A 13,129-nucleotide genomic window follows, 5' to 3' on the forward strand; every position below is an offset into this window, starting at 1 on the left:
GAAAGGGGAGCAAGGATGACACCTTCCTCTTTTCCAACTCCATAACCTATAGACTACAGAAGTGAAAACGGCACCATTAGAGAGAAAAGAGTACCCTGCTACTGGGAAGCAGAGCTCGTAATGCAGACAAGTGGTGACTGAAATGGGGAAAGGTGGGATTAGGGTCCTTCTGACAGCATGTAGGGTCCTGGGCCCCCTCTACTCTGGACTTCGAACCTAAACCTGAATGATAAGGGGATTCTTAGAAGTCCTTCCTGAAGGGAGGTTGCATACAGCACTGAAGTGCATGGAATTTGGAGGAAGACAGACTGGCTCAGCTACTTAATAGCTGTACAATCTTGGGACAGTGACGTAACTACTCTGGGATTTAGTTTCCTCCTTCCTAAATTACAGATAATAATGTTTTCATGAGGATGGAATGAATTAAGAGATATAAAGCACCTGGAGCAGTCACTAAATAGTAATTAATACCATTATGTGTTCAGAGAATACAACAGGCAGCATCCTGGATATCTGCATGCTTCCTTCAGCAGTATCATCCCACAGAGAAGGAAACGGAACCACAAAGAGGCTTTATGAAAAAGAACAACAGTTGATACTTCAATGAGGTGTTAATATACTCCAAAACTCCATTTTACTTTGGTTTAAAAAGATAAATTCTAAACCAGAGCAATGGGAAAAGGATGGCTTAAAGTGGCCACCTGCCTCCCTCAGCCTCTCTCTCCAGGTGGAACTTTCCTTCCCGTCCTGACGGCCTGTATTCTGAATTACCATTTGTTCTCTTCCTCCTGACCCCACCCTTCCCTGGGTGCCTGACCCTGCTGCATTGCATTTTATATGCTTGTTTCTGGACAAAGATTGGTATTAGTTTTATCTGACCCCATGTGCTTGCTCTCTTTGGTGGAAAAATGGATTATTCCTGGGGGGAGGAGCCAAGATGCTGGAATAGCATGGAAGTTTTTTGTGTGTCTCATGTCCATGAAATACCACCAGACCAACAGTAAACTATCCTACACACATAGAAAACTGACTGGAGGATTAATACAACGATCTTCACGACCTGAACCACAGAATTCAGCAGGTACGCAGCGCAGAGAAGTGAACTTGGGGAGCAGAGCGAGAAGGTGCAGGAAGGGAGGTGCTTTTTGAGCTGAGAGAGCTCAGTTCGGGCGGGGGGAGGGGCGGAATACGGGAAAAGCACCCCTCCCCAAAAAGCAGCTGGAGAGAAAGTGGACAATTGGAAACAGCCGCAGGGACCAAACTAAAAAGGGAGAAAGGAGAAAGGAGAGGGTTTAAATTCCATTAAGACTGTAAACAAGGGGAGCGCAAAGGCTGCAACTCCACAGCTCGATACCTGGTGGTGCTCTGGTGGGAGGGGAGAATCCCCAGGAACAGAGTGGGGTCCGGGAGGTTCTCGGGACACACGGGGAGAAGCGGAAGGACATTTGGTAGAGACTGTTGAAGCCACCTGGTCCCAGCAGACCCCAGAAAACAGCCACATTCGCTGGTGCTGGAACAAGGTCCTTAAGGCTGAAGCCTGGTGCCAGATGTGTGTTGTGATTTTCCATCATCCCTGAAATGCTGTTGCTACAGTATCTCGCGAACTCTTCCTGGGGCGGGCTGGCACCTGGCCGTGGTCTCGGGGCACCGGCAGCAGCAGGGTCTAGCAAGCGTTCCTGGGTGCAGCTGATATTTGGCCAATGCTTGGTGAGACCCTCCCACAGAGGGACGGAACGGGTCAAAGCCGCAGTCCTTCAAGGTAAGGGGCCGGGGAAAACAGCCGCATCTGAGACAAAACTCGGGAGAAAGGTACTGCCTGGGGCCTGGTCACAAACGGTGAAAAAGCGGTGAGTAGACGAAAGCTGAAGACAGAGGATGGGTGCGCGATTGCTGACCCAGGAGAGCAGACAAGATAGCTGGGTGGTGCCATTTTAACGGCTCCCGCGCATGCGCATATGCACCTACCAGCGCCGCAACAATCCAGCCCAGCAGGATAGCCGCGCCATCTATTGGAGAGCGGAGCCATTACACTGAGCTCCACCCAACTGGGCCAACTTCCCTCCTCAAGAACACAAGTCTCACCACCAGCTTAGTTTATGGACTATGAAGCCTACATAGACTGACTTCTAGGGGAAAATGAAGTAATTTCAGTCCTACTTCAATCTGTTAGCAGGTCCACCTATTCAATGTTCTCTTTTTTTCTCTTTACACTTTTCTTTTTCTTGAATACAGAAAAAGAAAAAACTCATTTTTATTTTCAATTTTCATTAAGAATATTTTTCTTTAGGGGCGCCTGGGTGGCGCAGTCGGTTAAGCGTCCGACTTCAGCCAGGTCACGATCTCGCGGTTCGTGAGTTCGAGCCCCGCGTCAGGCTCTGGGCTGATGGCTCGGAGCCTGGAGCCTGTTTCCGATTCTGTGTCTCCCTCTCTCTCTGCCCCTCCCCCGTTCATGCTCTGTCTCTCTCTGTCCCAAAAATAAATAAAAAATGTTGAAAAAAAATTTTTTTTAAAAATATTTTTCTTTAATTTTTATTAGTATATTTTTTACTTTTGTGTAAATTTTTTCAAATTCTATTTTACTTCCATCCTTTTATTTTAGTCTACCAAAGTGTATTCACTTTTTCAAATTCTCAAATGTTTTCCTTTTTTTTCTTTCTTTTTTCTTTTTTCGTTTCTTTTCTTTTTCTTGAATACAGAAAAAGAAAAGATTCAAATTTATATTTAATTTTCATTGATTTTCTTTAATTATTTTCCACATCATTCTTTACTTTTGTGTATATTTTCTCAAATTCTATTTTACTCCCATCATCTCATTTTAGTCTACTTCAGTGTATTCATTTTTTTCAAATTCTCAAACTATTTCCCTTTTTTTCTCCCCCCCCCTTATTTTTTCTCTAATCTGTCAAACCACTTTCAACACCCAGATCAAAACACACCTAGAATCTAGCATCACTTATTTGATTTGTGTGTGTGCGTGTGTGTGTGTATAATTTTTTAATTTTCATATTTTTCTAATTTTTATTTTAGTAATTTTAATTTTTCTACCTCATTAATTCCTTTTCACCCTTAAAAATGACAAAACAAAGGAATTCACCCCAAAAGAAAGAGCACGAAGAAACGACAGCCAGGGATTTAACCAACACAGATACATGCAAAATGTCTGAACCAGAATTTAGAATCACAATAACAAGAATACTAGTTGGAGTCAAAAATAGATTAGAATCCCTTTCTAAGAGATAAAAGAAGTAAAAAATAGCCAGAATAAAATTAAAAATGTTGTAACTGAGCTGCATTCACGGATGGATGCAGTGGCAGCAAGCATGGATGAGGCAGAACAGAGAATCAGTGATATAGAGGACAAACTTATGGAGAATAATGAAGTGGAAAAAAAGAAGGAGATTAAGGCAAAAGAGCACAATTTAAGAATTAGAGAAATCAGTGACTCATTAAAAAGGAACAGCATCAGAATCACAGGGGTCCCAGAAGAGGAAGAGAGAGAAATAGGGGTAGAAGGGTTATGTGAGCAAATCATAGCGAAAAACTTTCCTAACCTGGGGAAAGACACTGACATCAAAATCCAGAAAGCACAGAGGACCACCATTAGATTCAACAAAAACAGACCATCAACAAAGCATATCATAGTCAAATTCACAAAATAGGCAAGGAGAGAATCAGGAAAGCAGCAAAGGAAAAAAATTCCCTAACCTACAAGGGAAGACCTATCCACAGAACTTGGCAGGCCAGAAAGGAGTGCAGGATATATTCAGTGTGCTGAATCAGAAAAATATGCAACCAAGAATTCTTTATCCAGCAAGGCTGTCATTCAAAATAGGAGACATACAAAGTTTCCCAGACAAACAAAAATTAAAGGAGTTTGTGACCACTAATCCAGCCCTGCAAGAAATTTTAAGGGGGACTTTCTGAGGGGAGAAAAGATGAAAATATATATATAAAAATAAATAAATACCAAATGCAACAAAAGATTAGAAAGGACCAGAGAACACCACCAGAAACTCCAATTCTACAAGCATCATAATGGCAATAAATTCATATCTTTCAGTACTCACTCTAAACGTCAATGGACTCAATGCTCCAATCAAAAGACATAGGGTAACAGAATGGATGAGAAAACAAGACCCATCTATATTCTGTTTACAAGAGACCCACTTTAGACCTAAAGACACCTTCAGATTGAAAATAAGGGGATGGAGAACCATCTATCATGCTAATGGTCAACAAAGGAAAGCCAGGGTAGCCATACTTATATCAGACAATCTAGGCTTTAAAATAAAGACTGTATCAAGACATGCAGAAGGGCATTATATCATAATCAAAGGGTTTATCCACCAAGAAGACCTAACAATTATAAACATTTATGCACCAAATGTGAGAACACCTAAATATATAAATCAATTAATCACAAACATAAACTCATTGATACTAATACCATAATAGTAGGAGACTTCAACACCCCACTCACAGCAATGGACAGATCATCTAATCAAAAAATCAACAAGGAAACAATGGCTTTGAATGACACATTGGACCAGATGGACTTAACAGATATACTCAGAACATTTCATCCTAAAGCAGCAGAATATATATTCTTCTCCAGTGCACATGGAACGTTCTCCAGAATAGACCATATACTGGGACACAAATCAGGCCGAAGTAAGTACAAAAAGATTGAGATCATACCGTCCATATTTTCAGACCACAATGCTATGAAACTCGAAATCAACCACAAGAAAAAATTTGGAAACGTAACAAATACTTAGAGACTGAAGAACATCCTACTAAAGAATGAATGGGCTAACCAAGCAGTTAAAGAGGAAATTAAAAAGTATGTGGAAGTCAATGAAAATGATAACACCACAAACCAAAACCTCTGGGATGCAGCAAAGGTGGTCCTAAGAGGAAAGTATATAGCAATCCAGGCCTTCCTAAAGAAGGAAGAAAGATCTCAGATACACAACCTAAACTTACACCTTAAAGAGCTGGAAAAAGAACAGCAAATAAAACGCAAAACCAGCAGAAGACAGGAAATCATAAAGATTACAGCAGAAATTAATGCTATCGAAACCAAAAAAAAACAAAAAAAAAACCAAAAACAGTAGAACAGATGAATGAAACCAGAAGCTAGTTTTCTGAAAGAATTAACAAAATTGATAAACCACTAGCCAGTTTGATCAAAAAGAAAAAGGAAATGACACAAATAAATAAAATCAAGAATGAAAGAAGAGATCACAACCAACACAGCAGAAATAAAAATAATAATAAGAGAATATTATGAGCAATTACATGCCAATAAAATGGGCAATCTGGAAGAAATGGACAAATTCCTAGAAACATATACACTAACTACCAAAACTGAAACAGGAAGAAATAGAAAATTTGAACAGACCCATAACCAGTAAGGAAATCGAATTAGTAATCAAAATTCTCCCCAAAAAACAAGAGTCCAGGGCCAGATGGCTTTCCATGGGAATTCTACCAAACACTTAAGGAAGAGTTAACACCTATTCTCTTGAAACTGTTCCAAAAAATAGAAATGGAAGGAAAACTTCCAAAATCTTTCTATGAAGCCAGCATTACCTTGATTCCAAAACCAGACAGAGACCCCACTAAAAAGGAGAACCTAGACCAATTTCCCTCATGAACACGGATGCAAAAATCCTCAACAAGATATTAGCCAACCTGATCCAACAATACATTTAAAAAAATTGTTCACTATGACCAAGCAGGATTTATACCTGGGATACAGGGCTGGTTCAATATCCACAAAACAATCAACGTGATTCATCACATCAATAAAAGAAAGGACAAGAACCATATGATCCTTTCAACAGATGCAGAGAAAGCATGTGACAAAATACAGCATCCTTCCTTAATAAAAACCCTCAAGAAAGTAGGGACAGAAGGAGCATACCTCGAGATCATAAAAGCCATATATGAACGACCCAATGCTAATATCATCCTCAATGGGGAAAAACTGAGCTTTCCCCCTAAGGTCAGGAACAAGACAGGGATGTCCACTCTTGCCACTGTTATTCAACACAGTATTGGAAGTCTTAGCCTCTGCAATCAGACACACAACACAAAGAAATCAAAGGCATCCAAATCGGCCAGGAGGAGATCAAACTTCACTCATCACAGATGACATGACACTCTATATGGAAAACCCAAAAGATTCCACCAAAAAACTTCTAGAATTGATTTATGAATTCCGCAAAGTTGCAGGATATAAAATCAGTGCACAGAAATCGGTTGCATTCCTATACACCAACAATGAAATGACAGAAAGAGAAATCAAGGAAACGATCCCATTTACAGTTGCACAAAAAAACATAAAATGCCTAGGAATAAATCTAACCAAAGAGATGAGAAATCTATACATTGAAAACTATAGAAAGCTTATGAAAGAAATTGAAGAAGACACAAAGAAATGGAAAAAGATTCCACGCTCCTGGATAGCAAGAACAAATATTGTTAAAATGTTGACACTACTCAAAGCAATCTACATATTCAATGCAATCCCTATCAAAATAACACCAGCCTTCTTCACAGAGCTAGAACAAAGAATCCTAAAATTTGTATGGAACCAGAAAAGATCCTGAATAGCCAAAGCGATCTTGAAAAAGAAAACCAAAGAAGGAGGCATCACAATCCCAGACCTCAAGCTACACTACAAAGTTGTAATCATCAAGACAGTATGGTACTGGCACAAGAACAGACTCTCAGATCAATGGAACAGAATAGAGAACCCAGAAATGGACCCACAAAGCTATGGCCAACTAATTTGACAAAGCAGCAAAGAATATCCAATGGAATAAAGACAGTCTCATCAGCAACTGGTGCTGGGAAAACTGGACAGCAACATGCAGAAGAATGAACCTGGACCACTTTCTTACACCATACACAAAAATAAACTCAAAATGGATGAAAGACCTCAATGTAAGACAAGAAGCCATCAAAATCCCTAAGGAAAAAGTAGGTAAAACCCTCTTTGATCTTGCCCGCAACAACTTCTTACTCAACACGTCTCTGGAAGCAAGGGAAACAAAAGCAAAAATGAACTACTGGGACCTCATCAAAATAAAAAGCTTCTGCACAGCAAAGGAAATAATTAGCAAAACTAAAAGGCAACTGACAGAATGGGAGAAGATATTTGCAAATGACATATCAGATAAAGGGTTAGTATCCAAAATCTACAAAGAACTTATCAAACTCAACACCCAAAAAGCAAATAGCCCAGTGAAGAAATGGGAAAAAGATATGAATAGACACTTCTCCAACGAAGACATCCAGATGGCCAACTGACACATAAAAAAATGCTCCACATCACTCATCATCCGGGAAATGCAAATCAAAACCACAACGAGATACCACTTTACACCTGTCAGAATGGCTAACATTAACAACTCAGGCAACAACAGATGTTGGCGAGGATGCGGAGAAAGAGGATCTCTTTTGCACTGTTGGTGGCAATGCAAGCTGGTGCAGCCACTCTGGAAAACAGTATGGCGGTTCCTCAAAAAACTAAAAATAGAACTACCCTAAGACCCAGCAATTGCACTACCAGGCACTTATCCAAGGGATACAGGTTGTGCTGTTTCAAAGGGACACATGCACCCCCATATTTATAGCAGCACTATCAACAATAGCCAAAATATGGAGAGAGCCCAAATGTCCATCGATGGATGAATGGATAAAGATAATGTGGTATATATACAATGGAGTATAACTCGGCAATCAAAAAGAATGAAATCTTGCCATTTGCAACTGCGTGGATGGAACTGGAGGGTATTATGCTAAGTGAAATTAGTCAGTCAGAGAAAGACAAAAATCATATGACTTCACTCATAGGAGGACTTTGAGAGACAAAACAGATGAACATAAGGGAAGGGAAACAAAAATAATATAAAAACAGGGAGGGGGACAAAACAGAAGATGGGGAACAAACTGAGGGTTAAGTATGGAGAACAAACTGAAGGTTATGGGAGGGATTGTGGGAAGGCTGATGGGCTAAATGGGTAAGGGGCCCTAAGGAATCTACTCCTGAAATCATTGTTGCACTATATGCTAACTAATTTGGATGTAAATTTTAAAAAATTAAAAATAAAATTAAAAAAAAAGATTATTCCTCTCTTAACCTACCTCCTAAGCTTCTTTAGTTCGCCACTATAGCCTCGCAGGCAGAATCTGTGCCCTTTCTCTTGTCTCTAGGCAGAAATTAAAGGACTCTCTTTGCATTAACGTCCAGGTCGTTGAAGAGATCATAAAAAGTTTCACACTTCATTGTCGCATTTTGGCTTATGCGTAAGAGTTCTGTTTTTTTTTAATGTTTACATGTGATGCTTTTAATTTTTTAACGTTTATTTATTTTCGAGAAAGAGACAGAGCACGAGCAGGGGAGGGGCAGAGAAAGAGGGAGATGCAGAATCCGAAGCAGCTTCCAGGCTCGAGCTGCCAGCACAGAGCCCAACATGGGGCTCAAACTCATAAACCATGAGATCATGACCTGAGTCGAAGTCAGATGCTTAACCAACTGAGCCACCCAGGCGCCCCTATGTGAAGTTTTCATAATTACTTTAGCAGACACTAAGTGTTTTATATATATATATACATACACAGGCACTGTGGGTGCTGAGCTGCAGAAATAAAACACATTTCCTTGTCATTCTACTCATCTGAAAGTAAATACCTGTATTTTGAATCTATGATGTTCTTTTTCATATTGGTCTCATGCAGTATCTAGCACATTACCTTGTGTTAATGCTCAATAAATAATAAATCACTTTTTCTTTTAAACTCCATTTTTAAACACACTAAATAAAGTAAGAATTAATTTAAGCAGATCTATAGGAGTCTTCCAACTTGAGAGATACAAAAATCCAGGAAATATATTGGTAGTGAAACAGGATAAGGAAAATATGTAGATTGGGCTGTCAAAGATGAGGAACAAAGGGCAGATTATAAATGTGTAATTCCTATTCAACAGCCAACAATGACCAAGATAATTTTCATAAAGGTTGAAGGAAGTGTTTCCTTTAGTCTTATTAAAATACATGGTTTGGTCATGAAGACATTGCTAGGCTATGAATCCCAGACACTGATTACGTGTTGACTGCCTAGGAAGAGTCCACCAATGAGTCTATGATTCCACAGGTGACTAGTAATGAGTTTCATAAAAGAATAACTTGAGTTAGGATATGTATTTCCTAAAGAAATAAATGAATGAATTCCTAAATAAATGAGAAATAACAAATTTTGAACTTATCAAAATGCCCTATCAACATTCTGTAATAAATGTGTGATTTAGTTATATGCCATTTTGGCTTTCAAAAAGAAATGAGTGAGTCATAAGATACGTTTGTTTTAGATATTTTTAAGGCTTCTGTTTTTGATTCCTTTGAAAGATTAATTTTCCATTAATCAACATTCTTTCTGCTTAAAATTTACATTAGAATATCCCTAAATTACTAAGCTTGACTTAGTCTCTGACATATGTATCACATATTTTCTATCATGTCTACAACAGCTAAAATCTGACAATATCAAGGTTATTTCTTTGTTCTTGGACTTCTCATGAAAAAGAGTGTCCTTTGTCCATTTTCTTCCTTCCTATTCTGGTTTATTTTCCGTCTTGTCACTTATCACTGCTTGAACGTACGGTACATATTTTTATATTTATTTACTTGTTTATTATTTGTCTCTTGCTGCCAATTGAGGAAGCTCCAAGAGGAAGGGAACATTTTCAGGCTTCATTAACAGAGATCTCACAAGCAATTATGAGCTTTAATGAAAAGAAGCATTTCTTAATGGAAAGTGAATTTAGCTTTTTAAAAAATATTTAATATATATTTCTAAATTGTAAGATTTTCTATTCATTTTATGGCATATTTACCATCTGATAGCAATGTTCACTTAACAAAGTCAATTTACCAGATCTTATAATATGTATTGATATTCTTGTTTTAATAAAGTGATTCAGCTCAGAGGAGTTTCATTAAGCTTTCAAGGCTTGATAAGCCTATTTACAAATGCATATTACGATTTAGCTAGTAATTTTAGGAAATCCATTACCCAGCTATTGCAACGTTTAATTAAAATGGCTTAACATACAATTATATGTTTATTACATTCAATTTTTATTTACATCTGTATTATCAATGTGTGATTATTTTTAATAACTCTAAATGTGCAATCAACACATAGGCTTTCCCATTAAATGGTTAGACAAGCCATAACAATTGATGCCAACTGGTAGTATCTAACAATCTCAGAAAGCCTTCAATCATTTCCCAATGCCTTCACCTCTTTCTTTTATAAATCCCTGTTCCTTTTCTTGTTCAGATGTTTTAATTTCTTTCTTAACCTTCCTTAATAGGACCCTTAGAGAATCTAAGAAAGAAAATGCCCATCTGCACATACACAGAACACTTTCCACATAATTTATTTTTTTAAATATTTATTTCTTTTGAGAGAGAGAGCACGCATGCAAGCAGGGAAGGGCAGAAAGAGAGAGGGAGAGAGAGAATCCCAAGCCGGCTTCACGCTGTCAGTGCAGAGCTGGATGCAGGGTTCCATCTCACAAACCATTAGACCATGACCTCAGCCGAAATCAAGAGTCAGACGCTTAACCGACTGAGCCACCCAGGTGCCCCCATTTTCCACATAATTTCATTTAAAGAGATTCACAGGGGTACCTGGGTGGCTCAGTCGGTTATGTGTCTGACTTCAGCTCAGGTCATGATCTCACAGTCTGTGGATTTGAGCCTCACGTCAGGCTCTGTACTGACAGCTCAGAGCCTGGAGCCTGCTTTGGAGTCTGTGTCTCCCTGTCTCTCTTCCCCTCCCATGCTCACGATCTGTCTCTGTCTCTTAACAATAAATAAACATTAAATTTTTTCAAATATAAAGAGATTCACAGATCTCTTGGATCCATCAGAGACCATGTAGGGGTCATGAACTCCAGGTCAGTAGCTCTTGTCTTATCCTCTTAGTTTCTCCATATTGCCCTTATAACTGCCTTCATATTTTCACCAACTTAACCATTCAGGTGACAAATGTGTATGCTAAAGTTGCTAACCCCCTTCATACAATGTTCTGTATGCAGGACCTTAGGAAAAAAATTGGCTATGTACTAAAGATAGAGTGTTATAATAACAGCCACTCAAATAAGAGTTGAGCAATTAACAACAGGAAAAACTGTGATAGGAAGGGGCAAAAAGTTCAGATAGACTATAAACAATCCTTCTTATAAATAAGCTTTATTTAGCAGATATCTACTAACAGCCTTCTATGTGCCTCCTTCACTCACATAACAGATGTCTACTGGCAATGTCAATGATCCAGGACCAGTAGGGGAGAGAAAAATGGAAGAAGTCATCTTTGAAAATTAAATCTCCTACCGAAGTCTATAATATAATTTAGTCTGTTAATGTTTAAGACTGGTAAGTTATACTACAAGTTCATTACTAAAAACAAAAGCTAACACTCTAGTTATAGCCTCTAGAGTCATTAAAAAATTTCCCCCAATCCATTTTTATTCCTCCAAATAAAATCTAATGCTATGTGAATTCCTGGTATAAATTCAAAATCCTGTTTTGTATTAGAAGATAGGAGAGGGGCGCCTGGGTGGCTCAGTCGGTTAAGCGTCCGACTTCGGCTCAGGTCATGATCTCACAGTCCGTGGGTTTGAGCCCCGCATCGGGCTCTGTGCTGACAGCTCAGAGCCTGGAGCCTGTTTCAGATTCTGTGTCTCCCTCTCTCTCTGCCCCTCCCCTGTTCATGCTCTGTCTCTCTCTGTCTCAAAAATAAATAAATGTTAAAAAAAAAAATTAAAAAAAAAAAGAAGATAGGAGAGACATAGTTTCCCACCCATAGTTTGTCACTATTTTTTAAGCCAAGTTCAGACACACATGCATTCTTTCTGCTCTGCTGGGGCATCGGGGCAGGATTGCACCTTTCTTCATTTTACAGGTAATACTTCAACTCATAATTTAAAAACAGAGAATAATAAAACTAAACATGACGTTTCATAACAAATATTTGAAAGAGAGCTTCATGGATTGAGTTTTCTGGGTAAGGAATTTGACTAGTATTGAAGGAAAGATTCCCTTTTATTGGGTATTCAAGAGGGAATCAGAGCTCACTGAAGCTGGGAAGAAAATAGAAGCACTAACATTTGCAATAAATAGCTCCGATTATTATTATGACTAAATGAAAGCAAAATGAAAGTTGACATTTCTCTAGTTTACATTAAAGACCTGGCAACAAATAAAGATAAAGGTCTAGTGGGTTTCATAAGTCTGGTATTAAAAATAAAATTACCCTCATTGACAGGTGAAATTGATCTGGCATTTCACAAAAGAAGGTAAATGGATTTTTAAAAATGGTTTCCTTCTCCTTATATAGGACTATTTAAATAATTTAAAAGTTATTTCTCATGGAAATAGAATCAATTTTCTATATGCCTTGAAGCACATTAATGAGAATTCTGAATTTCCTTCCTTCTAGTCAAGTGATAAGTCAAAATAAAAAACCCTTGAAAGCTATTACATTGTAGAAAATACAATTTTCTCCTTGAGAAAGAATAGTTATTGGTTGCTGCTAAATTTAATGTAGGAAATACAAAGTTACTGTGGCCATGCTATCAATAGGAAAATCTCTTCTGTGGTGGTCAGCTAGTAGCACCCAAAGAAAGTTTTAGCTCTGTCACATTTTAACTCAGGAGTATTTAAATCTGTTTTCTCAGTCTTGTGTAAGTCTTGCCTCCATAATGCTTTTTCACTCCAACTTCCTAGTGGAAGTTTTCATTTCGGGTTTTATTCACTGCAATTGCTATTTAAAAAAAAAAAGGTTGTTCTGAATGCACTTTTTCTAATAAATATAATCTGGACTACCCAGGTGTCAAAACTACCCTACTTCTACTAGCATATGGAAAGTTAAGGCAAATCTCCCACCACCATTTTGAGTCATCATAGGACTGAGTAAGTGAAATACAGACTTACAAATTTACAAATGATAAATACTTCAAAAATTAAACACAGCAAATGAAAAGAATTGTGTTCAATCAGGGGCACCTGGATGGCTCAGTCAGTTGAGATTCCAACTCTTGGTTTTG

The 13,129-nt window shown here is 38.3% G+C and overlaps 1 protein-coding gene across 1 annotated transcript in view; it reads right to left on the reverse strand.

Moving 5' to 3' along the window:
* Positions 1-13,129, reverse strand: part of CUNH8orf34 (chromosome unknown C8orf34 homolog) — a 412,431-nt gene that overhangs the window by 251,217 nt on the left and 148,085 nt on the right.

The sequence above is a fragment of the Herpailurus yagouaroundi genome, unplaced genomic scaffold (assembly GCF_014898765.1).
Source record: "Herpailurus yagouaroundi ecotype Mexico unplaced genomic scaffold, PumYag 165, whole genome shotgun sequence".
Lineage (NCBI taxonomy): Eukaryota > Metazoa > Chordata > Mammalia > Carnivora > Felidae > Herpailurus > Herpailurus yagouaroundi.